A 26,094-nucleotide genomic window follows, 5' to 3' on the forward strand; every position below is an offset into this window, starting at 1 on the left:
CCTAAATCAAATCCCTTACAATTATATAGTGTAAGTGACAAATAGATTCAAGGGATTAGATCTGATAGAGTGTGTGAAGAACTATGGACGGAGGTTTGTGACATTATACAGGAGGCAGTGATCGAGACCATCTCTAAGAAATAGGTCTCCTTTTTGGCCCCTGTCTATTTCATCTCTGAGAGGAGCCAATAGTTTCAGCTAAATTGCTGTTATTACAAGGGTGAATGCTGGTTTCAGGCAAGGAATAGCTCCACTTAGATCAGGTAGAGAGAAACTTCTGCTCTGCTAGGTAGGCCTATGCCCAGGCACAGCAAGACGTTACAGAAGAAAGAGACCTCCACCCCAATTCCCAAGAAGTATCTTGAGTTTGAAGTCTCTTGGGGAAGAGTTGTTAGGGGAAGCACACTGACTGAAACCGTCCACCCTGGCCTGGCACCGTAGTAACCATTTGCATGAGTTGTTTTATGACAGGAGGTCTTGGTAAGGAACACAGAATTAATAAGTCACCACCAACCAGAAGAGTTCAAGAAAGATCAAAAGGAGACACCACATGTCCGACCACCTCCCAGAATCCTCACTGGCATCCATCTTGGCTGAACAAGGCATGCACCATGGGGAAGGACTCTGAGTCAGCTAAACTAATCCCATCACCATAAAACCTGAGAGGCCAGCCACAGGGCAGAGCAGTTCTCCTGGGCTACATTACCCTACTGCTCTCTGCCCGGGTTCCCTTTCCCAATAAAATCTCTTGCTTTGTCAGACAATTCAGTTTCGGGCCCTGGAAAGGGTCCCTTCCTGCAACAAAATGACTATCCAAGACAAAAATCAGAGACTCCTATACAAATGATCAAAGGGTAAAGTTGATTTACTTTTGCAGCTACATTAGTTCACTCTTTTGGGTATCACCTCAATGTAACTCAGGAGTATACTCTAATTAGCATAAGCCAATCATCTCCTCATTCCCAAATCTACACAACTTCATTTTAATTTCCTGTTTGAGCAAGTGCATTCAAAGTCTGTAAGCCTTTCTGTTGAAGACATTGGCTTTTTTTTTTTTTTTCTGTAGTCAAATTAACAGGATTTTTTTTTTTTTTTTAAGAACTTAGTATTGTTATTTGAGCTATTTACACTGGAATTTTCTTTATGAGAGCTTATTAGGATTTTTAGTAATATAGTTGATCTCTAAACTCTGTCCTGTCTACATTTCAAGGTCATAAATCTTATAATTGTGTAGCTAAACCCAGCAATGTTCTTAAAGGTCCTCAATCAGTAAAATAATTTCTAATTGTGATGAAAGTTTTGTGAATTCTGAGAGTTACAGTATGAGGAGCTTGCCTGCAGAGTATTAATTAGTATACATGTTACTTTGGTAAGTTTAGAGCCTACTTGTCCCGAATAATACTTTATTTGATTAGAACAAGAACTAATTTGCAAAACAAACACAGCAATATCAAAGACTGTGAATATGTGTGAAGTTTCCTGCTTTAGAATAAAGAGCCTGGCAACTAGCTCTGTGATATCCAAAGACAATTCAAGCTAACTAAAAGTTCTGGAGACTTGAAAGGTGTGACCAAAGACGGAATCAGATGGGAAAGTATTCAAACTATTGAAATGAAAGCTTATATTACAGACAAAAGATGAAAATATGAAAAGAATATTTGTCTTTCATCTTAAGTGTTTTTGACATGGGAAGTAAAGTCTATCTGTATCTCATTGTTAACCATTCAGTTTTTAGAGAGTTTTAGAAAAACAAGAAAAAAAATAAGCTTTTTTCCTGCAAATTAAATTAAAACATAGTTTTCTCCTCAAGTTACTCACTTGTTTTTCATATGACAAAAATGGTATTGTTTTGAAGATTATTTTTAACTAATATTAAAAATATCTCAACAAAGAATATCACATCTAATTTTCCATTTTTAAAAAGATGTCAGGCTTAACTGTTTTTAAAAAAAAAAGTGTAATTATCTTCAAGTATCAAGCTGACACTTCAATGTTGTTTTGTTCATTGTCAGGTAACCTATCCTTACTCCACACATATTAGTATGCTAATTATGTGGCACATTTCACCCACATAACATGCTCAATTATTTAAAATGGATGATATTCATCATTACTATGCAGCTCTCTGTTGACTTTGTTATTGAAACTAGACTTGGACCAGTTCAGTTAAAGTCTAGTGCTTGAGATCATCAAAGAGATTTCAGTTGTTAACTTAAACATTTCAAGTGTTTACCTATGGAATAATAATAATACAAACTGAAATAATATAGCCTTCCATCAAATTATTAAGATGTACAATATAAAATCCACTATTTGGTAGGATTTAAATAAACATACATATTCTATGTTCCTGGTGGAAGCACATATTAGTACACTATTTTTGAAGAAATATCATAAATACCAAAAGCCATAAGATTGTTCAAGTCTTTTAACCTAGAAACCCCACTTCTAGAATTTAGCCTAAGTCAATAACCAGAAATAGTTAAAAAAAGAAAATCATGTATTAGAACTTAAGATAATATGATTTATAGTTTTAAAAATTTGGAAATGACCTAAAGCTTGAATAACAGAAAGCTGATCAAATTAGTTATAAAACACCCATTACTGTCGTTCAGTCACTCACTAGTGTCAGACTTTTTGCAACCCCATGAATGGCAGCACGCCAGGCTTCCCTGTCCTTCACTGTCCCTGGAATTTGCTCAAACTCATTTCCATTGAGTTGATGATGCCATCCAGCTATCTCATCCTCTGTCTCCCCCTTCTCCTCCTGCCCTCAATCCTTCCCAGCATCAGAGTCTTTTACAATGAATTGGCTCTTCACATCAGGTGGCCAAAGTATTGGAGCTTCAGCTTCAGCATCAGTCCTTCCAATGAGTATTCAGGGTTGGTTTGATCTTCTTGCTGTCCAAGGGACTCTCAAGTGTCTTCTCCAGCACCACAGCTCGAAAGCATCAATTCATTGACAATCAGTCTTTTTTATAGTCCAACTCTCACATCCGTACATGACTACTAGAAAAACCATAGCTTTGACTAGATGGACCTTTGTCAGCTAAGTAATGTCTCTGACTTTTAATATGCTGTCTAGGTTTGTCCTAGCTTCCCACATGGCACTAGTGGTAAAGAACCTGCCTGCCAATGCAGGTTGGACATAAGAGACACCGGTTCAATCCCTGAGTTGGGAAGATCCCCTGAAGGAGGGCAAGGCAACCCACTCCAGTATTCTTGCCTGGAGAATCCCATAGACAGAGGAGCTTGATAGGCTACCGTCCATGGGGTCACAAAGAGTCAGACACAAATGAAGTGACTTAGCACAAACAGACTTTCTTTAGTCTTCTGGACTTTGATTATTTTTAGCTTGAAATAATCTGCATGCCAAAGAGACACATTTTGGGGTGGCAAATTTTATTCCCTCACAATACTGTTGTAGTAAGGATTGCAAAATGTGACTCCAACAACAAGTTATGTATGCAGAGGTAATATAAATTTCTATTTTATGTATTTGTTGTCAATCTTCCCTATCAACCCTCTCCTGCTCATGAGCAGGAAAATACATAACAATGGTGTATCTGTTATTAACCTTAAATATAATAATTTAACAAGTCTCTTTGGTCATTTTAGTCTCTTTAAAAAATGCTATGTGTCTCAGATTTCTTTGACTTTTGCCCTCCCCTAATCATTCTGCCAGATGACCCCATGGGGGATGGAGAATATAGGCCGTGTTATGGCAGGACAGTAGCTTGATATTGCCGACCTCCTGACTCCTCAGCACCTTTTGGGTACTGAGGCTCATTAACCAGTGTTGGAGAGGAAAATTTTTTTCCTCTTTCTCTTCTAGGTTCTTTGGTGGGTGTAGTAATTAAGTTGATATAAGACAGATTGAGAGGAAGAAGAAACCTAAAAGTTTAATGACATGTGTACCTCTTGTATGCTTGGGAGGTACACAGGAAAACTGAATAACTCTCTGAAATGGCAGAAGTCATCACTTTAAATACTATCTTCAGCTAAAGACCAAGGAAGATGTGGGAGGTGGAGAGTCACTTATGGGAGGCTACCAGGAAAAGCACAGTGAACAAGGGTGAAGTTGTTATGTAGGTTTAAGTCCTAGCCTTCTCCATTGGTAAGAGTTTCTAGGGATTTGAATACCCTCCTCTTTCTGCCATTGTGAAGGAGAAGCTCTTCCTTTACGAATGAAGATATTCATTATACATGCAAGTGTCTCTTACAAAGTGTTTCTTGTACTCAGTTTTCAGGGTTCCTCCTGTACCTGCATTCCTCAAAACTGATCAGCCTAAAATGATCTTTTGTCTAGGAGACATATCTTTGGGTTGCAAATTCTGTTCCTCTTCCCCAGCAAAGTCAAGATTCATGGAGATTTTTGTGAGTCATTAAATGCAATAGGGAGAAGTGACTCATCATCTGCCACAGCAAAGTACTGACTGGGTGACTTTAAATTAATTTTCTCCTACTGGAGCTCCAATATCAAAGTGATAGCTTGGATGATTCCTTCTGAAGTTTCTCTCCTTGGCTTATAGAAGGCCATCTTCATTCAGTGTCTTCATATGGCCTTCTCTCCTTGTGTATCTAAATCCTAATCTCTTCTTATAAGGAACCAGTCACTTGGATTAAGACCCTCCCATATGATCTTATTTTACCTTAATTACTTCTTTAAAGGCTCTATCTCCAAATACAATTATATTCCGAGGTACTGGGCTTTAGAACATCAATATATGAATTTAGGGGAGGCAAAATTCAGCCCATAGTAGTCATGGATCTATGTATTCTGTAAACGGGGTGCAGGATACATGTTTGTCAGTGGTTCAGAGCACATTTAGTACCATATGAAAATCTGTATGCTGGCCAAGAAGAAACAGTTAAAACAAGACATGGAACAGCAGACTGGTTCCAAATTGGGAAAGGAGTATAGCACATTAAGGCTGTGTATTGTCACCCTACTTATTTAACTTATATGCAGAGTACAAGGTGTGAAATGCCAGGCTGGATGAAGCACAAGCTGGAATCAAGACTGCAGGGAGAAATATCAATAACCTCAAATATGCAATGACATCACCCTCATGGCAGAAAGTGAAGAGGAACTGAAGAGCCTCTTGATGAAAGTGAAGGAGGAGAGTGAAAAAGGTGGCTTAAAACTCAACATTCACAAAACTAAGATCAGGGCATCTGTCCCATCACTTCAGGGCAAATAGATGGGGAAACAAAGGAAACTGTGAAAGACTTTATTTTCTGGGCTCCAAAATCACTGCAGATGGTGACCGTAGCCATGAAATTAAAAGACACTTGCTCCTTGAAAGAAAAGCCATGATCAACCTACACAGCATATTAAAAAGCAGAGACATTACTTTGCTGACAAAGGTCCATCCAGTCAAGGCTATAGTTTCTCTAGTAGTCATGTTGTGAGACATGGATGTGAGAGTTGGACTATAAAGAAAGCTGAGCGCCAAAGAATTGATGCTTTTGTGAAGTTTGCTCTGCGTTCAGTTATTCTTTTGATGAATTTGTAGGAGAGAAAGTGGTCTCCCCGTCCTATTCCTCTGCTATCTTCGAATTGATGCTTTTGAACTGTGGTGTTGGAGAAGACTCTTGAGAGTCCCTTGGACTGCAAGGAGATCCAAGTGTGGAGGGACACTCTCTGCTACAGGAGTTATGGCCCTATTGGAGTCTTTTTCTGAGCCTCTTGTACCTGGTGATCAGAAGGTCTCTTTGGCCAGTCTTTCTCCATAGCTCTGCCCACGCAGGCACTTAAGAGGGCTCCCTTGCCTGGGGTTCTTTGTTGTTCCTCGCATCAGGCACATAGAGGGGGCATCCCTGGCTGGGGTCCTAGTCTGTAAATGGACTTATCAGGCACTTAAAGGGACACCCTGGGTGGGGTCCTACTCTGTAGTTCAGGCGTTTGATGGGCCAGCCTCTCTATTGTTCAGCTGCAGATGCTGGCCTGTGCGGGGAAAGAGGCTATGGTGATGGCTCCACCCCTACACGTGACTCAGCAGTATCGCCTTGCTTCCATGGCTGCCCCGCTTTCCTCCACAGGCATTTCCCCTAATGATCTCCTTCCTCACATCCCCTCAATCTGTCTTTCTGCAATCAATAGCAGCCCTCGCCCTGGGATTGCTTCACAATCCCTAAACTCTAGCTCCCAGCTGCTGTGCCTTCCAGGGGAAGCGCTCCTGTCTGGGGTATGTATGACTGCAGCAAGGACTGTCTGATTCTCATTCTATTTAGGCTGCCACAGATCAGCTGTTTCACTCTCAGGCTTAAATGTTTCTCCTCTGACTCAGAAAATTGCCCTGATATGGAGATCGGACCCCTGCTTCAGTTCCCCCACCCACTGAGGGCAGTTCCAGTCCTACTAACACTCCTGGTTTTCCCCCTAGTTCCTTCATTCTACCGAGATTTGTGTGGTTCTATATATTCTTTTCCTCTGGTCAGGCACTCCTGTCCGCTCTCAGCTGGTGTTCTGCATGCACTTCTGTGTCTGAAGGTGTATTCCTGATCTGTCTGTGGAGAGAGATGTACTCCACATCCACCTGCTCCTCCACCATCTTGTTCTCTCACTTAGCTTGTTGATAAGTCACAGTGGGCGTGTATATGGAGGCTCAAGGTCTAGTGAAAGTCAGCTCCGCCATCTTAGACCTAGTTGGCTCTAACCAGTTTTCCTATGGCCTTGTCATTCCTAACAAATCCATTTATCTAACTAATTATAATCCAATTTTAGAAAATCCTGATTCTGCATAACTCTTTTTAGTATTTTTTATACCTTCTTTTACTGAAAACACACTTCCTCCTTTCCTTAAGCAAATAAGAACTGATTTCTATATTACCAGTTTATAGACTGGTGAGCATAAACACCAGTGATAATTTCTAAAACCTCTGCTTTCTTAGAATATTTTTGAATGGCACCAAACATTATTCATTTATAGTCCCAAATCTCTCTAGTTTCTCTGTAAAAGGAAATTAGTGTTTAGTAGTAAACATTTCAAAATCTTATTTTATTTGGAAATGACCTAGCTATTCAATAGACTTCCAAAACTTAGTTTAGCACAACCCTTAGAAATTCAAGTTATCTCAATCCGGAAAGACTATTTTAGACAGACATTTCTAAAGCATAATTATTCTTAATAGAGTTTATCTAAAAGCTCATATCTCATTTACATTTTTTAGAAGTTTCTTCACTCGAGGTAATTTCTTCGTTGACAAATTTTCAACAGATATAATAATATTTAACTTATATTAAACCTAGGTATAATGAAAATTATAATAGTATAATGTTAATTACCGTAAGACATGTCTATATTAGTTAGATCAACAAACAAACATTATTAATATCAGGTAGTTAATACTGAATATTTCCCAGTTCACATGAACCTGGAATTCATTGTTTAATTTAGAATTATTTGATTTGTAAGCACTTACTTTTCTTTAAGCCAATTAAATAGAGCTCATTTACAAATTAACTCAAAAATATTACCCAGAGACAAAGACATACCAAGACATATTCAGACAGACACAAGCAAGATCTAGCTTCATTTTCTGAGCTTAGTCATGAATTAAATACTACAATATAAAATTTACTAGTTTATAAATAGCAGTTGGAATAAATAAAATTTTTAAAGGCTTTTTCCCATTTTTCCTCTGTCTCAGGAGTTAGAGATGGTCTAGATAAGCATTCCTGAGAGCCCTGGTCTCAAGGCACAGGGAAAGAAAATCAAGTTCTAAGAAAACGAAGGCAGGTCTAAACCAAACAGTGGCCAAACAAAGCAAAATGGCCACCACAAATCTCAACAAGGAACACAGAGTATAAAACACACACATAGATTTGACAGTCCTAATCAGACCTTCCCTTAAATACAAGATTACAGTCTCTCAGAAAACCTTCTAGACACACAGAACTTCAGATCTAAGTACTAACAGAGTAAATGAAAATACCTTAGGTCTTCAAAGATTTCAAAATGAGAAAAGGAAGCCAGGTTGAAAGAAGAGGGGGGAGGAGGCAGGAGAGGAGGGCAAAAGGGGTGGGCTTACTGACATCTCCTGCCATCTGCAGATACCCAGGCATTATGAGACTTTACCCTGGGCCTCCAGAGAAGGGAGAGCTGGAATTTGGCCCTACCAGAAACCAGACCAGAACCAGAATTCACATTCTCTGCCAAGAGGAGGTGATTAGTCTCCAATCCTCAGCTCAGGCTGAGGACCTTCGACCAGATTCCTGCATCTGGGACCAGGGGACTAGAAAAAAGCGGGAGGTGAGGAAGGGTTAAGGAGAGGAAAAAGAGAAGGAAGGGGAGAGAGGTCAATAGAGTCTCTTGTTCCTTACCCATCGGGGCACTCTGGCCAGTTGTCCACATCAGGAGGAGACCAGGGACTAAAGGGTCCCAGTTGCGGCCACTGGGTCTTGTCCATTGGTGGGCAAGCTGGTCCCTGAGTACCCCGAGTGGTCAGGATGTCAATCACAGCAAGGAAGACTCCCCCGCCAGAGTTGCCATTTGTTGCAGGAAGGTAGACCCCTTCCAGGGCCCAAAACTGGGCTCTTGTCTAACATTCAGAAATGAATGGTTTGAGGAGACATATGTGCTGACAAAGCAAGAGATTTTAATGGGAAAGCGAACCCAGGCAGAGAGCAGTAGGGTAATGGAACCCAGGAGAACTGCTCTGCCGTGTGGCTGCCACTCTCAGGTTTTACGGTGATGGGATTAGTTTACCTGACTCAGAGTCCTTCCTGGTGGTGCATGCCTTGTTCAGCCAAGATGGATGCCAGTGAGGATTCTGGGAGGTGGTATCTCCTTTTGATCTTTCTCAAACTCTTCCGGCTGGTGGTGGCTAGTTAGTTCTGTGTTCCTTACCAGGACCTCCTGTCATAAAACAACTCATGCAAATGGTTACTATGATGCCTATCCAGAGCGGGTGGTTTCAGTCAGTGTGCTTCCCCTAAAAATTTGTTGATTTGTCATTCAACAAAATAGGAAATAAAGAAAGTACTATTTTCCTTAAATGGGTAAATAAAGATAGAGCTGAGAAACGAGAGTGTGTTTCAGTTTATTTAATGAGACAACTATATTGTGGATTTCAGTAGGCAGGGAAATATAACGATCCTAAATTCTAAATAATCTCTAGTTCACACCAAGTTTTGGGTACAACCTATGAGAACATGCAAGATCATTCAGGAAAATGACATGTCAGAGTTAGAAAAGTAGCTTGGCAAATAACAGTAATAATGAAATGAGTCAAGAAAGCATTGTCAATAAATGGAAATTAAAATTTAGCCACAAGAGGGCAGGGAGTAAAGCAGAAGACTTGTTATGGAAGCCAAAGAACAGAAAGTGTCAAGAAGATAAAGTCTCAAATATCCTTAGAGGAAAATAAGCACCAAAAGTGTCCACAGGAGCTAGTCATAGGAAACCAATAAATGCTACTTGGGCAAGGAAGTTTTAGGGCATGGGGGAGGCAGAAAGCTCAGCAGTACACTGAGTTGATCAGTAAACAGGAGGAGAGAAAGCAAACAGGTATGCACGCTGTCTGGTTTCTCTCACCCTCAAAAATCTGTTTCATAAGTTAAACCAATGAGAAAATTTGCCTGTATTTCTCAGGAACACATAGGGGATAGCTTCACATCAGTTCAGTTCAGTTCAGTCGCTCAGTCATGTCTGATTCTTTGCTACCCCGTGGACTGCAGCACACCAGGCCTCCCTGTCCATCACCAACTCCCAGAGCTTACCCAAACTCATGTCTATTGAGTTGGTAATGCCATCCAACCATCTCATCCTCTGTCATCCCCTGCTCCTCCCACCCTCAATCTTTCCCAGCATCAAGGTCTTTTCAAATGAGTCAGTTCTTCGCATCAGGTGGTCAAAGTATTGGAGTTTCAGCTTCAACATCAGTCCTTCCAATGAATATTCAGAAATGATTTCCCTTAGGATGGACTAGTTGGATCTCCTTGCAGTCCAAGGGACTCTCAAGAGTCTTTTCCAACACCACAGTTCAAAAGCATCAATTCTTCAGCGCTCAGCTTTCTTTATAGTCCAACTCTCATAGCCATACATGACTATTGGAAAAACCATAGCCTTGACTAGACAGACCTTTGTTGGCAAAGTAATGTCTCTGCTTTTTAATATGCTGTCTAGGTTGGTCATAACTTTTCTTCCACGGAGTAGGCATCTTTTAATTTTATGACTGAAGTCACCATCTGCAGTGATTTTGGAGCCCAGAAAAATAGTCTATCACTGTTTCCACTGTTTCTCTATCTATATGCCATGAAGTGATGGGACCGGATGCCATGATCTTAGTTTTCTGAATGTTGAACTTTAAGCCAAGTTTTTCACTCCCCTCTTTCACTTTCATCAAGAGGCTCTTTAGTTCTTCTTCACTTTCTGCCATAAGGTTGGTGTCATCTGCATATCTGAGGTTGTTGATATTTCTCCCAGCAATCTTGATTCCAGATTGTGCTTCATCCAGCACAGCATTTCTAATGATGTACTCTGAATATAAGTTAAATAAGCAGGGTGACAATATACAGCCTTGATGTACTCCTTTCCCTATTTGGAACCAGTCTGTTGTTCCACGTCCAGTTCTAACTGCTGCTTCCTGACCTGCATACAGATTTCTCAAGAGGCAGGTCAGGTGGTCTGGTATTCCCATCTCTTGAAGAATTTTCCACAGTTTGTTGTGACCCACACAGTAAAAGGCTTTGGCATAGTCAATAAAGCAGAAATAGATGTTTCTCTGGAACTCTCTTGCTTTTTTGATGATTCAGCAGATGTTGGCAATTTGATCTCTGGTTCCTCTGCCTTTTTTAAAACCAGCTTGAACATCTGGAAGTTCATGGTTCACATATTGTTGAAGCCTGGCTTGGAGAATTTTGAGCATTACTTAACTAGCATTTGAGATGAGTGCAATTGTGCAGTAGTTTGAGCATTCTTTTTAAGAAAGGCATTGCCTTTCTTAGGGATTGGAATGAAAACTGACCTTTTCCAGTCCTGTGGCCACTGCTGAGCTTTCCAAATTTGCTGGCATATTGAGTGCAGCACTTTCACAGCATCATCTTTTAGGATTTGAAATAGCTCAGCTGGAATTCCATCACTTCCACTCGCTTTGTTTGTAATGATGCTTCCTAAGGCCCACTTCACTTCACATTCCAGGATGCCTGGATCTAGGTGCGTGATCACACCATCGTGATTATCTGGGTCATGAAGATCCTTTTTGTACAGTTCTTCTGTGTATTCTTGCCACCTCTTCTAAATATCTTCTGCCTCTGCTAGGTCCATACCATTTCTGTCCTTTATTGAGCCCATCTTTGCCTGAAATGTTCCCTTGGTATCTCATTTTCTTGAGAAGATCTCTAGTCTTTCCCATTCTGTTGTTTTCCTCTATTTCTTCACACTGACCACGTAAGAAGTAGAAATAAAACCTCATAAAAAAGGTATAAGGCCACTCATTTGCCTCAACACTTTTGAAGGACATTTAGGATGGAGTAGGGTTGGGGGATGAGAATGATTTTTTAAGCATTTTCAGTGCACTGAACACTTCTCTAAACTTCTAGATAAATTGTCTCATCTTAGCCTTACACTAGCAACTTTAATTTGGATAATTATACTTGAAATTTTACAGGTCAGGATTTAGGCTTATAAAGTGAAGTTCCCAAAGTGCATGACAAAGCAAACTGGAAAAGCTAGGAGTACAAGCCCTAGCTGGCTGGTCCCAAAGTCATACACTTTTTACCATGGGTTATTCCTCACTTCCATCATGTCCTTCTGCTACAGTCCAAGCCAGGCACAAGTTCAGACACTATCCCTGGGCTAAGGACATATTTTCATATTTCCTAAAAGCCATCATCCCAAAGCTTTCTTCAATGTAGATCCTCAACATCCTGTCCTTGAAGAATCTCAACTCATGATCTAAAGAATTTACCAATGTTCTAAAATAAAAGCACTGGAAAAAAAAAAAAAAAAAGAATTTACCAATGTTCTTTATGTGTCTCCCTTCTCCAAAATTCAGAGGTAAACATATGTCAAATGAGTCCTAAGAACATGCCATAGTCTCACAAAGTTTCACAATTTACGGACTTCATTCAAATAACCATTTTAAAATGGTTTTTACTTGTATTAATTACTTTGACACTAATAATGTAAGCTTTAAATAATGTAAATTCCTGCTTTTCCTCATTAGAAAATTATCATCATTGCTGGAAATTGGGATAGAAGCTTTCTTAACTGATACCCGCTTAACACACTTGCTGGATTAATCAGCACTCTTCATTTTCTCTGTAAAGCATACTGACTAAAGCCAGAGGATACTGAGCTTGCTTGTGGCTGGCAAACCTTTCTCTGACATATTTGCAATATCTCCTCTCACTGGTTGATTTGTATGCTCACCAGAATAAGGTTATTTATTCACAAACTCATTTATGCCAGTTGTACCTATTAATGTGTTTATGGAGTATAATTACATGTCACATAAACCAAGAAAATATGAGTATGAAAGGAGAGCTATTGAGTCTATAAAAATAATTTGAATTCTTTGGAAAGACTTGATAAAGACAAGTAATTAAAATTTGCTATTGAGTTAAGTGTGGGTATAATCACTTTTTTAATCATAATAATCTGTACTAAGATTGTTTTCAAACCTCTTTAAATCCTTACTAAAGAAGCCAAAGCAAAATAGTTTTTATGACGAAAAAAAAAAAAGAGAAACTCCTATTAGCAGAACTTAAAAAAAAAAAAAAAGCTGTACCTTTCAAGAAAAATCTAGGAAATAAATATTGATAGGTTGAAAGTTTAAATAAAATATAATATTTAGCACATGTATTTTTTCTTTTGATTCTCTCCTTTAAGTTATTAATAATTGATCAGCTACCTAAAATAATCACGTTTAATAAAAATCATCAATAATCCTACCAGCAACAATGTTAACCACAATTAGCATCACAGCCCATTTCCTCAAATTCTGTTCTTTCCATTCATTTCACATGGCTTAGGATTAGGTCATGGGGCTTCCCTGGTAGCTAAACTGATAAGAATCTGCCTGCAATGCAGGAGACCCCAGTTAGATTCCTGGGTTGGGAAAATCCCCTGGAAAAGGGACAGGCTACACACATATTCTTAGGCTTCCCTGGTGGCTCAGAGGGTAAAGAATCTGACTGCAGTGCAGGAGACCTGGGTTTGATCCCTGGATTGGGAAGATCCCCTGGAGGAGAACATGGCAACCCACTCCAGTATTCTTGCCTAGAGAATCCTATGGACAAAGGAGCTTGGCAGGCTACAGTCCACGGGGTCACAAAGAGTCGGACACGACTGAGCGACAGCACAGTAAAGGATCAGTTCATACTGTACATTCAAGTTTATAGCTCTCTCATTTACTGACAAGTTTATAGCAAACATTTTCCCCTACAAAAATCATTTTTTTCTTTTCCAAATTAACTTTTAGTTTATAGTGTCCTATTGTAATAGTCTATCTCATATACAATAAAAATGCACAGCTCAATGACTTGCCATGTTTATACATCCACATACCAAAAGCTTAAATCAAAATATAAAACATAACCATCAGACCCCCAGAAATTTCTCTCATCCTTCTCTCCAGACAATTATCACCACCACCACTTCAGAGGTTATCAACTTGCTGATTTTTATTACCATAGAATGCTTTTGGCTGGACTTGAATTTCATATAAATGGAATCATACAGCATGGATTCTTTTGCGTCTGGCTTCTTAGTTCATCCTAACATTTTTAGGATTTGATCGTGGTGTTGGATGTGGTAGTTTGTTCCTTTTCATTAATGACTAGTATTCTATTGTATGGGGCTTCCCTGGTGGCTCAGACAGTAAAGAATTTGCCTGCAGTGTGGGAGACCTGTGTTCAATCCTTGGGTTGGAAAGATCCTCTGGAGAAGGGAATGGCTACCCACCCCAGTATTCTTGCCTGGAGAATTCCATGGACAGATGGGCCTGGTAGACTATAGTCCATAGCATTGTAAAGAGAATATACTATAGTTAATTTGTACTTTCTCCTATTGATGAACATGCTGTAGTTTCCAGTTTTTAAGGATGCTACATGAACATTCTTATACAAGCCATATTGTGGACATATGTTTTCATTACTGGGTCACTGAGTGTAAATATATTTGCCTCTATAGAAATCACCAGTTTTTCAAAGTGGTTATAGCATCTTACATCCTCATCAACAGAGTGGGTTAGTTCCAATTATTCTCAGGTCCTCACCATCATTTTCAGAATTTTTTGTTTTATCCAATATCCATTCTTTTGGATGTGAAATGGTATCTCATTTTATTTTTTATTTGCATTTCACTGAAGAGTAATGATATTAACTTCTTTTAGTGTCCTATAAACATATTTTCAGTAGCTGAGTTATTCCATGTTGTGGATACAACTATATTCACCTTCTTAGCTAGGTCTTCCCTACCCTCCTTCCATAATTTCTCTCCAGTGTCTTACTTCAGAACAGAGTTATCTTAAATTACGTCATCTCTTATGAGACAAATAAGGCTATTTATTCTGAACATGCTATAACAAATAAGTCAGCCGCCATCACTTGGATTTGGGCAGAGACTCAAACAGGAAGAGTAGTGGAAAGGTTTCATAATGGAAAAAGGGAAGTCTTTGATGAAGGCTGTGAGAATGCGAAAGCTACAGGCAGTCTTACTAAAAAAGAGAAGCATCCCATGCAATTGGTTATGGATGCATATTTGGCTTTCTCTGCTTGGTGCTTAATTGGAAGGGGGGATTAAAAAGAAACCTGTCAGTTATTAAGCTATTAATCAAGTCCTGGCCATTTGGAGCCTATTATTACAGGAGCCATCATTTAGCTTCCTGGACTGTCACTGGAGATAGCAATCTGGCTTCCTACAAGTCTGATTTATACCAGGCTGGCTTCCTGAGTTGTTTATTATAGATAAGGGGTTGGTTTTCTGGGTAGATTGCTGCAGGTTTTGAGGTCAAAGATTTATTTTTATATATGATCTGACCACTGAATATTCAGCCTTTTCATGAGTTCCCTGCCCTCTGCTATGGTTCTATGTCCTCTTCTCTTCCTTTGCTCATGGGTATTGGCCCAAACAGCTTCTGATAAGTTCACTGATATTTCAAACTCAGCCCTACCTCCCAGTCTCTACACTTGCCACCAGCATGGTTCACTCCTTCTCAGTCTTCGTGTCTCAGCATTAATGTAATTTCTTTAGACAGTCTTTCCCCAAAGAGTCTATTTAAAATCAGTTTGCACCATCACTACTCTGGTAACTACTAATCATTGTTGGTTTCTTTATTTCATTTACAATTTTATGATTATTCTTATTTCTTTTCCTGCTTTTATTTCATTTTGCTGCTCCACTGAACCGTAAGTTTCTGGAAGCAAGATACAGTTTTTGCCATTATATTTCCAGTACCTAACAGAGTGCCTAGAACAGAATAGCCTTCAATAGAAATGTGTTCAATGACCACTTTGTCTGACTCTCTTACTCTTCCTATCTTGCTTTTAAGACTAGCAAATTAGAAAGTTTTACATATGCTGTGACATTTGAAAGAATTAGAAATATCATGATGAAAATAATTATTAAATATTATCAAAATATCAAATATCAAAATTAAATATTATCAAAATATCAAAAGATATTATGGCTAATGTCTTAAATTGGAGTTATTCTCATCCTTATGCAGCATATAGATCATTATTTTTTTTCATTTATTTTTATTAGTTGGAGGCTAATTACTTTACAATATTGTAGTGGTTTCTGTCATACATTGACATGAATCAGCCATGGAGTTACATGTATTCCCCATCCCAATACCCCCTCCCACCTCCCTCTCTACCTGATCCCTCTGGGTCTTCCCAGTGCACCAGGCCCGAGCACTTGTCTCATGCATCCCACCTGGGCTGGGGATCTGTTTCACCCTAGATAATATACATGTTTCGATGCTGTTCTCTCGAATCATCCCACCCTTGCCTTCTCCCACAGAGTCCACAAGTCTGTTCTGTATATCTGTGTCTCTTTTTCTGTTTTGCATATAGGGTTATCGTTACCATCTTTCTAAATTCCATATACATGTGTTAGTATACTGTATTGGTCTTTATCTTTCTGACTTACTTCACTCTGTATAATGGGCTCCAGCTTCATCCATCTCATTAGAACTGATTCAAATGAATTCTTTTTAATGACTGAGTAATATTCCATGGTGTATATGTACCACAGCTTCCTTATCCATTCATCTGCTGATGGGCATCTAGGTTGCTTCCATGTCCTGGCTATTATAAACAGTGCTGCGATGAACATTGGGGTGCACGTGTCTCTTTCAGATCTGGTTTCCTCAGTGTGTATGCCCAGAAGTGGGATTGCTGGGTCATATGGCAGTTCTATTTCCCGTTTTTTAAGAAATCTCCACACTGTTTTCCATAGCGGCTGTACTAGTTTGCATTCCCACCAACAGTGTAAGAGGGTTCCCTTTTCTCCACACCCTCTCCAGCATTTATTGCTTGTAGACTTTTGGATAGCAGCCATCCTGACTGGCGTGTAATGGTACCTCATTGTGGTTTTGATTTGCATTTCTCTAATAATGAGTGATGTTGAGCACCTTTTCATGTGTTTGTTAGCCATCTGTATGTCTTCTTTGGAGAAATGTCTGTTTAGTTTTTTGGCCCATTTTTTGATTGGGTCATTTATTTTTCTGGAATTGAGCTTCAGGAGTTGCTTGTATATTTTTGAGATTAATCCTTTGTCTGTTTCTTCATTTGCTATTATTTTCTCCCAATCTGAGGGCTGTCTTTTCACCTTACTTATAGTTTCCTTTGTAGTGCAAAAGCTTTTAAGTTTCATTAGATCCCATTTGTTTAGTTTTGATTTTATTTCCAATATTCTGGGAGGTGGGTCATAGAGGATCTTGCTGTGATTTATGTCGGAGAGTGTTTTGCCTATGTTCTCCTCTAGGAGTTTTATAGTTTCTGTTCTTACATTTAGATCTTTAATCCATTTTGAGTTTATTTTGTGTATGGTGTTAGAAAGTGTTCTAGTTTCATTCTTTTACAAGTGGTTGACCAGTTTTCCCAGCACCACTTGTTAAAGAGGTTATCTTTTTTCCATTGTATATCCTTGCCTACTTTGTCGAAGATAAGGTGTCCATAGGTTCATGGATTTATCTCTGGGCTTTCTATTCTGTTCCATTGTAGATCATTATTTTTAAATCCTATTCTTCAAATACTCTAATAGGATTATAGTTCAAATATATGTAATATGTCAAAAAATTATCCTCTATAATTTGTGTTCCTTAATAAACTAATCCAAGATTTCCAATGGAACAAAAACCACTAACAGCAAAAACACTGTATAGAGGAAACAAAGAAAATGCATTACAATTTACTTCTGATTTGTTACATTCTGTAAACTAATAAATTCTGAGCATACTGAAAATTGACAAAGGACAGCAAATAATGTAGTACCCTACGACACAAATAAATGGTAAATCATGTACCTGTTCATTAGCAATTTTTTGAGAATTCAGAAGTCATGTCAACATCTTCTGGAGATTCACAATCATCTTTAATGACAGCAAGAGTATTAGCTCCTGCTTCCTATGTATAAGTTTATGAATGAAGAAGGAGGCAGCCACTTTAATTACTTGGACACTAACCAAATATGAGTCTCCCTTATCATTTACTTAATAATTAGAATCTGAAAAATGATTCCTTTCTAAATTATTTTTTGACATCAAGCTGTCATTCTAAGAGAGAATGGTAAAACTAGGTTTTTCAGTTACAAATATCAATTGGGATACTACGCTTTCTTAAGTCTAGAAGTCAGGACACAGATTGATGGACAACAAACAGAGGCACTAAAAATGAGGATCCTGTAAAAATGTGTTCCCATCATTTCTTCTCCTTTCCTGGACTAACTGTGGACACATGATAGGGGGGCATGTTATCCTTGCCAATTGACCCAAGTGACAAAATGTCTTTTGTAGTCTTTCAAGGTGTTAAGGATTAGAGCTGGGGAGGGGTGACACTGTTGCCTTTATCTTCACACTTTTTAAGACTAGGGAATCCGTTCAATGTTGCATGCAAATTCCAAAATGGTGATTACCTTCAAAATATATGATAAACATATGCTAATGAGATAAGCCAACAAGGACAAAAAATCCACTTTATAATGCAATCATAAGAGAAAGAAGTTTAAGTAGATATGAGGAAATTATCATAAATGTCAAGGTTCAAAAAATTATAACAAAAAGGATTGATGTGTTTTATACATGCTAAATCACTGATGGGGATTTATTATCTACACAATACTCCCAGTCGACAGAAAAACAGGCTTAGCACATAGCAATAACTTTTGTAAAACATTACCATTTAATTTTACATTTTTCTCTCCTCTTACGCTGAGCTCATAAATTAAAAATTTTCCTATGCATTAAAAGGATATTAAAACTTTTGAAGGAGGTGTGAAAAGTATTTTGTTACTAATTGCATAAAAAAGAAGCAATTAGGTACTGGTTATTTTCATAAGCATAGCATCTATATCTCTCTTAGGAGTGAATACCAATATCTCCATTATCAAGACTACAGTGAAAACTCATATGAATCAGTGTTTTCCAGGATAAAATTAAGTGCAGGGAAAAAAGGCATTCATTTTATATTAAGAAATTTAAACAAAAATAAAAATAGATATCATTTAAGCTTTCTTAGGAGAGGCCATAAAAATAACCTCAAAGGAATCAAACCAAAGCAAGAGGAGATTAGCTTGGAGGAGAAGCCATGACATTCTAGAGAGTTCAACAAATTTATGGAAAATAGAAACTGAAGAAAAGCATGTTAACTGCTGAAAAGATAATGAAGTTAGGAGTATGCCTAGGTGGAGGCTGCAATAAGAGTAGGATTTAGTCTCCTTTCTTTTCTCTAGGGTCCCCAAGCTCAGAAGGGGGAGTGAGAAGCAGATATTAAAATATGTAGGCTAAAGAGGAAAAACCCACACCATTTTCCTTTTCCCACCATGTGCAGAGTGACAGCAATCCATGGTGGTAATTTGCAATCCAAGCAAATATATCAGAGAAATCTTCTTTAAACAGGTTGAATAAATTGACTAGAAAAATTAAGACTTTGAGTTCGAGTGTTGACTTTGCATCATATTTTTATAAAAAAGAAGAAAATGTCCCAGAACCCTTGAATATCTTAAATCTTTAGACAACAGGGTCCTTCTGAGTACCAAGCAGATTCAGCAAAGACAGACACACGTCTTTTACTTTTAGATGTTTGAAAACTAAAATTTATTCCAAGTTTGAGAAGAATAAATAAAATTATGATACATATGAGGCCTGACTATACATTTAATTATGGATAGCCACTGATTCTGGCTCTTGCAGCCTAAGTCAAGTTGAAGGTTCATTCTGCACATTGACAGCATAATGCCAAGCTTGCCTTCTCGGATGTTGTACTGTAATATCCCTATGTTGTGTGAAAGTACCCAAAAAAGAACTAATTTAAGGATAAAAATTATCCAGTCTTCAACTGACAAAGCCATTCCAATAGCCTGACAAGACTATGCTGAGTTCACAGCACCAAGTCCAGAAATTCCCTTAGCTCTGTCGTTTGTAAGATGGAATTTAAATCAAGAGCACAGAGGATCCATGCCATGATGAATTCTAGCTCATATAAAAGTAAGTTTTCAAGCAAAGATAAAAAATTAGTTTCATGACAATTATCCAATTATAAACAGCAGCTTTTAGGCAATGAATTAGATGTTTTGTTTTAAAAGTCAAAATTCAAAGGTAAAGAAATAAGAGATCTTAAAAGTTTCCAGGGTAGAATTTGGGAGAAGAGATTGTATACAAAACAAATAAACAACCAAACCAATACTTGGGGTGGTATTAGATTTCTTATCCAGAAAATTTTATGCAAGAAGACAATGGGGCAGTACTTTCAAAGATCCAAGGAAAATTATTTTGAACTAGATTTTCAGACCAGTTATACTATCAATACTTTGGCCACCTGATGCGAAGAGCTGACTCATTGGCAAAGACCCTGATGCTGGGAAAGATTGAGGGCAGGAGGAGAAGGGGACAACAGAGGATGAGATGATTGGATGGCATCACCAACTCAATGGACATGGGTTTCAGCAAGCTCTGGGAGTTGATGATGGACAGGGAGGCCTGGCACGCTGTGGTTCATGGGGTCGCAAAGAGTCGGACACGACTGAGAGACTGAACTGAACTGATCCTATCAGTCAAATCTGACAGCAAAGGCATTTTCACACGCCTAAAGGCTTATAAGTAGTCTTGCCAAGACTGCTTCTGAGTTACTTAAGAACATATTGAAACAAGCAAACTCAGTCAAAATCAAGAAAGGGAAAATGTGAGGTCCAAAAAACGCTAGAACTTATGTAGAAGTGCAACGAATATAATCATAATCTCCCAATCTTCAAAATGGAATAAAAATACAAAACACAGTTGATCAAGAATACCAAGAAAATAGAAAAAATCTTCAAAAAGAAAACTCATGGTATGAATGCCATTCTGACAATAGAATGATTAAGAGACTGGAAGTGATATGGTGAATAGGCATTATTTTTCCTTCAACAAGAAGAAATGAAAGACAATTAGAAACTCCAGGGAAGCCCACATGCAAGCATGCACAGACACACACACACAGTAAAATATATGCGGCATGATTCTCAGGTTCTGATGGTATATAAGAAAGATAACTCATTTGCACCATAATGCTAGAAATATTATTTTTCAGGTTATACAAGGGTCATAATTTTGGATCAATGAGAAAAGTATAATCCTAGTATATCATTCAGCTTTGCGCAGAATTTATACAGGAAAATAGTTAAATGCCATTTATTATCAACTCTTAGAATCAAACTATAGAGAAAGCACACACAATTAAGGATAGAAAACAGAATGTAAAGGCTATTATCCCTCATACCATAAAAAGAAAAAAAGTACAGCTATCAACTGCTAGAAGGAAATTGGATGAGATAGATGAAGGCAATAGTAGAGGGGAAAAAATCTCAACTTTCTAAGAAGTCAAACTTGAAATTTAATAAAACAAGAAATCATTCTTTGAGTATATTATTTAAAACTACAGCATAATCAATGAAGTAACTGAAAATAATAACTTAGAGTAAGGACTGGATATAGTGCATAAAATTGACAAACTAAGAAAAAGTGAAATATTTATATTATTTAGAGTTAAATGATATTCCACCGGCTTTCCCAGGTGGCACAGTAGTAAAGAATCTACCTGCCAAAGCAGGAGACACAAGTTGAATCCTTGGGTGGGGAAGATCCCCTGGAGTAGGAAATGGAAACCTGCTCCAGTATTCTCGCCTGGAAAATTCCATGGACAGAGAAGTCTGGTGGGCTACAACCCATGGGGGTCACAAAAAGTAGGATACAGCTGAGCACGCATGCATACGATATTCCACCCACCTTAAGACTAAAGACCAAATAGCCAAATGGGGTATTATTTGCTCTTATTTTCAAGCTACTGCATCAGATCCCTCTTGTACACAGCCTAACAGATTCTTAGCCTTACCTTTGTTTCCAGTCATGCCCATGGTAATTATTTTGTACAGGTCTCAATTCATAACACCCTGATTGCCCATTAAGTAAGTGCTGTGTGCTGTGCTTAGTCACTCTGTCATGTCTGACTCTTTGTGACCCCATGGACTGTAGCCCTCCAGGTTCCTCTGGCCATGGGATTCTCCAGGCAAGGATACTGGAGTGGGTTGCCATGTCCTCCTTCAGGGGAGTTTCCCAACCCAGGAATTGAATGGTCTCCCGCATTGCACGCAGATTCTTGACCATCTGAGCCACCTACTGCCTCTAACGGCTTTTTCTCTATATTCTAGTGAATCTTTGATGTGGCTGAAGAGCAGCATGCCAGTGGGAAGCCCTCCCATGCATCAGTGTGCAGCCTATAGAGTTTGTAATTCAATGATCAAATGCTTCTCCAAGCCATTCTTGGCCAGATAATCCTGCGAAACATTCTACACACTCTTAAAATCTTTGTGTAACTGAGCTGCAGTTACCCACATGGGGACCAACTCAATAACACTCCTTTACAATAATTTGTCTTTCCTTTTTAATTTTTCCCACTCTCTCCCTTCTCTGCCCAATCACCTCTAAATAAATTACCTTCCCAGAGGCCCTTTTCTCAGAATCAACCAACAAGGTAAACACAGACTAAGACATCTCTTCTACATCCCTTGCTTTTATTTGTTTACTTTTTACCATATGCATGCATTAATTTTATTTTAAAATTCTTATGAATATTCACATTATTTGTTATAGATCATGCATTCCTTTCATACTTACCACAAGTGAAGAGTTTTAATTTCTCTTCTCTGGTTCACTGATAATTGTTACTATGCACTAGGCACTCACTATGTGCTTAAGATGATTTCTCATGTCAAGAAAGATGCTACATCTAGAATCACAGAAGAGAATAACAATGAACTTACAAAATTCTAGTCAGTGGAGTATCAAACTGGGAAATACAAAGACAAGAAAAATACAATTTAGAACTGACAACACCCCCATGATGATTGAGCCTGAATCTCTTTCTTCTTTTTATAAAACAGCACAATAATGTTTACTTCTCAGGAAACTGAAATGAGTTTTTAATGATTTCAAGTACTTCTTGAAGCCTGAGTGCTGAGATTTCACAATGTATTATATATTTAAACTATTCAGTTATCAAAAGCCTAAAGTAAATAGGAAGTGCTCTGAGTAAGGTATCAGAAGATAGTGATCCTCATTTTTATTATAATATTGATTAGAGGGATTAAAACCTTCTGAACTTCAGTTTCCTCATTTTAAAGATAATGTTAAATCTGCCAAATATCAGGAGTTACTACTAAAGGTTAATAAGCAAATATGTGCAAAACTCTTAGGAAATTATTAATATCAAATATTTTGCAGAATCATACCATTACCATATCTCTGGGAAGAGGATGGCAACAGTCAGTGAGAGAGAGAAAAACCTCCATTAATAGAATGTCCAAATTGAAAAGTTTTGAGGCTGAATCCCCACAGGCAATTTGTGGGTGTTCTAAAGCCAGTTTCGTGAAAAAGTTGCCCATGGCAGCCAGCAGAAGTACATTGTTTGCTGTCACATTGTTTAGAAAAAATATGAGTCACTTGCTAACACTTAAAGGAAGTTAACATAAGAATCCAAACTTGCAGCTGCCCTGTAGAATCCAGATGTGGTCGCCTGGCCTCTGTCCTAGAATGTCACTGTCCCTGGATTTGAGTAAGCTCTTTTCCCCATGGATGTGGTATAGACCCTTTCATTTGCCACAGTCTCCACATCTCCCTTCTGCCTCACACCTGGCCCACTTTACTTAGATTATTGATTTTGTCTCTGTAACAGTTGAGTTTGAAGTGTTTTTTCTAGCATTGGGCAAAGAAATAGATAAATGTTCTCTCAATGATGTGAAAAGGAAAACTTTGTAGTTTGGAAGACAAGGACTTAGAGCTAATGAGAGAAGAAAGGGAATGTTATCAGACAATATAGCTGGAAAAGAGGAGATGATCAGAGAACATTCCCTGCTGGCTGGAATACCATTAGGATTTTCAATACTAGGCACTACTGACATTAATTTTCACATTGCTTACTCTGCTGAACTACCTACACTATGCTATGCTATGCTATAAGCCTGTGCCAAATATGGCCCCTATAAAGGACACTACTAATTATTACCCATATTGTCTCCTCCAACATTAAAAAGAACTCTGGGTTTTCTTTTTGGGAGGGGGGCTACCTTTCCAGCTTTATTAAGATATTATCAGCACATAACATTATATAAATATAAAGTATACAATGTGATGATTTTATACAACTATGGATTGTGAAAAGTTTACCACAAGAAGGTTAATTAACATATCTTTCATGTCACATAATTAGAATTTTGTTATTGTTGCTGCTGTGGTAAGAACATTTAAGATTTACTCTCTATCACCTTTTAAGTATACAGTATTGTTAACCATAATCACCAGGTTGTATACTATATCCCTAAAAATTATTCCCCTTATAACTGGAAATTTAAACACTTTGATCAATCATTTCTCCATTTCTACCATCCTTAAGTCCCTGGCAATGACTATAAGTGCTACTATGACTTTAGAATTATCATATTTCACATATAAGGGAGATCATAGAGTATCTGTCATTTCTCATCTGATTCATTTCACATAGCACCCTCAAGGTTCATCTATGTTATCACAAATAGGATTCCCCTTATTTCATGGTGGAATAATACTCCATTGTATATATACCACTTCTTTATCCATTCATCCACTCATAAACACTTTGGTTGTTTTCCTATCTTGACAACTGTGAATGATACTACAATAAACTAGGGGGCAGGGGAAGAGAGATCTCTTCATAAACTTTATTTCATTTCCTTAAGACATACACACAGAAAAGGTATTGCTGTATCAAATGGTAGTTCTTTTTTAAACTTTTTGAGGAACCTCCACACTGCTTTCCATAGTGGTTGCACCAACTTAACATTCCCACCGACAGTTCACAAAGGGTTCTCTTTTCTCCACATTCTCAATAACACCTGTTTTCTTGTGTCATTGGTAGCACAGCTTTTCTAGTAGGTGTGAGGTGATATCTCTCCGTGGTTTTAATTTGCATTGCCTTGGTGATTAGTGATGCTGAGCACTTTTCATGTATCTGTTGGTCACTTATATGTCTTCTTTGGAAAGGCATTTGTTCAGGTTCTTTTACCCATCTTGTCATCATGTTTTCGCCTACCGAGTATCATGAGTTCACTATATATTTTGGATATTAGTCCTTTATCAGTGATATGGTTTGTAAATACTATCTCCCTTTCCATAAGTTTCCTACTTTTGTTGTACTTTTGCTGTGCATAGATTTTTAGTTGGAGGAAGTTGATTTTTGTTTTTGTTGCTTATACTTTTGGTGTCATGTCCAAAAAATAATTGCCAAGACCAATAACAAGGAGTTTTTTCCCATATGTTTTCTTCTAAGAGTTTTATGACTTCAGGTCTTATGCTTAAGCCCTTAATCTATCTTTAGTTAATTTTTATTAATGGTGTAAGATAGCATGGTTCAATTTCATTCTTCTGCATCTGAATATCTAGTTTTCACATCATTTACTGAAGAAACAGTCCTCTACTTGTTGAGTATTCTTGGCTCCCTTGTCAAGTATTAGTTGACCATATATACAAAGACTTTTTTCCTAGGCTCTCTTTTCTGTTTCATTGATTTATATATCTGTTTTTAGGCCAATACCACATTGTCTTGACTATTATAGCTTTGTAAAACAGTTTGAAATTGGTAACTGTGATGTCTTGCTTATTATCAAGATTGCTTTGGCTATTCAAGGTGTTCTTGTGGTTCCATATGAATGTAGATTGCCATATTTATGTGAAAAATAGCATTGAAATTTTGATAGGGGTTACATACATGGACTTTCGGTAGTATGAACATTTAAACAACGTTAACTCTTTTTTTGTTTGCTTGTTTGTTTCCATTTATTTTTATTAGTTGGAGGCTAATTACTTTACAATATTGTAGTGGTTTCTGTCATACATTGACACGAATCAGCCATGGATTTACATGTATTCCCCATACCGATCCCCCTTCCACCTCCCTCTCCACCCGATTCTTCTGGGTCTTCCCAGTGCACCAGGCCCGAGCACTTGTCTCATGCATCCAGCCTGGGCTGGTGATCTGTTTCACCCTAGATAATATACGTTTTGATGTTGTTCTCTCAAATCATCCCACCCTCGCCTTCTCCCACAGAGTCCACAAGTCTGTTCTGTACATCTGTGTCTCTTTTTCTGTTTTGCATATAGGATTATTGTTACCATCTTTCTAAATTCCATATATATGTGTTAGTATACTGTATTGGTCTTTATCTTTCTGACTTATTTCACTCTGTATAATGGGCTCCAGTTTCATCCATCTCATTAGAACTGATTTAAATGAATTCTTTTTAATGGCTGAGTAATATTCCATGGTGTATATGTACCACAGCTTCCTTATCCATTCGTCTGCTGATGGGCATCTAGGTTGCTTCCATGTCCTGGCTATTATAAACAGTGCTG

The 26,094-nt window shown here is 38.1% G+C and overlaps 1 long non-coding RNA gene across 1 annotated transcript; it reads left to right on the forward strand.

Moving 5' to 3' along the window:
* LOC122439276 lies at positions 1–20,357 on the forward strand. The gene is made up of 3 exons (XR_006268836.1): positions 1–144; positions 7,067–7,074; positions 20,346–20,357. It is a non-coding gene; the product is annotated as an uncharacterized LOC122439276 (long non-coding RNA).
* The last annotated feature ends 5,737 nt before the right edge of the window (positions 20,358–26,094 follow it).

Source organism: Cervus canadensis, chromosome 4 (genome assembly GCF_019320065.1).
Source record: "Cervus canadensis isolate Bull #8, Minnesota chromosome 4, ASM1932006v1, whole genome shotgun sequence".
NCBI lineage: Eukaryota > Metazoa > Chordata > Mammalia > Artiodactyla > Cervidae > Cervus > Cervus canadensis.